This window comes from Octodon degus, unplaced genomic scaffold (assembly GCF_000260255.1).
Source record: "Octodon degus isolate 3935 unplaced genomic scaffold, OctDeg1.0 scaffold00202, whole genome shotgun sequence".
Taxonomy (NCBI): Eukaryota; Metazoa; Chordata; class Mammalia; order Rodentia; family Octodontidae; genus Octodon; species Octodon degus.
The window spans coordinates 3,079,571-3,082,763 of NW_004524778.1; positions in this window are offsets into that span (position 1 = coordinate 3,079,571).

Here is a 3,193-nt window from a genome sequence, read left to right on the forward strand (position 1 = left end):
TGACTCATCCACATGGCTGACACTGACAAAGGTTCTACAATCTGAGGTACAGCATCTCAGGATTGATCCTGAGGGGATTTCACTGACCTTATCAGACCCAAAAGCTATAGCTCTTGTTGCAGAGTGTCCTGCCTTACCTTGATCTAAACCATCCAGCAGAAAAGTATAAAAACGAAATATATGAAGTAAAGCCATGCTGTTATGCTGAGCTGTAGGGGACTCAGGTCATCAGTTTTTGTCATTGCCAGTCAAGCAGAAGACCCAATACTATTATGGGCTACTGGACTCTTTTAGAATATTTTGTTGAGTTTACACATCTATAATATTCAAATAACGGAATTTAACAAGAAAAAGGGTATGCAGATGAATGTCCATTTTTATCTGCGTATTGAATTGGCTAGGATTGATATACAGTTACCTTCTCTTAATGAATGGAGGGTTTTGTTCTAATGGTGTTTGTAAGTAGGTATCATGTCTCCATCTTGTTCAGCATTTAACCACTAAGTAGAATATATACAATGTGTTAATTATTGAAACTGTCCTACCAATTTTTTTGAAACTGTCTCATTGCTATTTGTTTCTCAATAAATTTATGGGGAAAAAAAGAAAAAAATATTCAGAAGCCCTGCCCTTTATAACACTCATACACTAAGCCTGTCTCTGAGTCACAAGAGGAAGGAGAAAACTGGCTTGTGTAGAGATTTTAGTGATTTTCAAAATGTGTTTAATGGACAAAATACTGATTTTACCATGAAAAAATATATACAATGCCAATGCCCATCATATATTGGGCATTGCACTCAGGGTTTCATGCATGCTAGGCAAGCCACTCTAGCACTGTGCCACACATCCCCAGGTCTGTATTAGGGATTTGTGAAACTAAGTTTAATAGATGGCAGGGTAAACAATGAGGTCTTGGTAATAACTAAAAAGCTGATTAGCGACTAAGTACAAAATACTAAAAACAACCAGATGAGAAATGGGAAATGAAAATGCCATGATTCAACCCTGGTATTACTTAAATTCCTTAGCAGGATAACTTAATAGTGATGTATTAATTTTTCAAAAAGTATCACATTCTAATGTAGTTGAAGTGTGATCTATTCTTTTCTATTAATTGGCATTATTCTTTTTTATTTTTAAAGAGGATAAAATAGTAAAAAATACAGTAGATTTGATATAGAATTTCATTAAACAAAATGATAGGAATTAAACAATTTTCATCACATTACATATTGTTATCTTCAAATTAGCTGTTCAGATTGCCATATAATAGTATGCAAAATTTTTAAAATAATTATAAAAGAAGAGACAAAAAATTTTAAGCATTACCTGTTCTTTTCAATAGACCATGAAAAATCAGCAGTAAAGTTATCCAAGATATCATATGTTTACACAGAGTATTTTGTGTGGGTACTTATATGTAGGTGAACTGATGTGTCAAGTGTTACATACATCTGCACATCAAAGTTGAATAGTGTCCTCAAATTGTTGAAACAACAGAAAATATTTTCAGCGCCATGAAACAAGTGACTTCTACACCATATGAGACATGTTAGTATTGATTCTTTTGTCACATTATAATTGAAAGACATAAGATGTAAAATTATAAGATATAAAACAGCTATGTATAAATGTATTTGAATCCTCATCAGTACAAAAAATTGGCAAATTCAAATTAGAAGTGGAGCTATATGTAGAAAATAGGTGTCTTTAGTTTTAAATCATAACTACGATGCCAGAGGATTTCAACTGCATAAGTCTGTTGTAGTAATATAGAAATTGCTGAATTAATCTTTAATAGGCAAATAATGATTTTACTAGGATAGTTTCTCCAAAGACAAATAAACATAAATTTAAAATGCTCACCACTAAATGTCCTGCATTGTAATGTACTGGAACATACTGTTACCTCAGTGTGGCATGTGGCATGCTGTGCTACACGTTCGGGAGCACCAAGGCAGGCGCTGCACATTGGGCTGCAACAGGAAAGTCGCATTACTGCTGCATCTGTGAAGGGCGAGTGCAGGCGAATGATCAGCACTGAAGTACTGTGCTCCTTCTTCCCCACAGTGACCAAATACCAGTGACTTTAGCCACTGCAACCACTGAGCTGAGAGCTCTCACTGGTGCATGGTAGCCATTCTTGTCCAGTTTATGTATTTGATTGCTATTTTAGATGTTGTGACTACAACCAACTGCCTTTTTTTGTTACTCATATTTTTAGCTTATTGTCTAATTAAAACTCTTCCATAAAAATTGGTTGAAAATGCCCCATCACTCTGTCTCTCAGGCATAGGTAGCAGCAATTATAAAAATACAGTTGTCAGTTGCCCTTCAGTTGAACATTGTATTCCATCAGTGATATCATTCATTCAACTCAGTATATTTCTGACTGAAATCTTTGACACCATTTTAATGGTATAAAGAAAATAAACATCTAACAGAGATAAAGGAGATGAAGACAAATGTTATTTCTTCCTTTGATGATGAGAATTAAATATTAAGTATATCACTCATTCTATTTTGGATGTCTATCAAATTCTGATTTTTTAAAAATTTTTTTCTCTTTGCAAAGATCCAAGACCTATTTTGTTGCATAGGAAAGCATTTTTTGATATTAAAATAACATTCTTGTTTTGGCTTTGGAAAGGAAAACAGGATGGAATACCAGAGAGTCAAAACTGTAAGGCTGGCTGTAATCATGTCTGTTCAGGAGATTTAGGGACTTCTAGAAGAGGAGACTGAGGACAAATGTCTAAGTCTATCTAGGAGAGAGCATTTGATTATTATTCTCATTTCTTTTATTTCTTTTAATCATTTCATTTTTTATTTATTTGGTACAGGGTCTTGCAACATAGGTTGGCCTCATAGTGATTTTCCTGCCTCAGCCTCCCGTGCACTGGGATTAGCTTACACTACCACACCTGATTTCAGTGACCATTGTGCTCAGGTCGGGACCAGTAATGCATTCAGTACCAGGGAACAAACTTGGGTTCTTGCGTTTGCCAGGTAGGCATTTAGACCACGGAGCTATCTTCTGTAACTCTACTTTCATTTCTTAAGCATGAAGAAAGGTGTCTTAGTTCTCATTAATTCCTTACTTTTAATTTATGTATTTAATATAGTGTCTATTAGGCAGCTCAGACTCCTAGTGATCCTCCTATTTTCAGCCTCCCAAGCGCTGGGATTA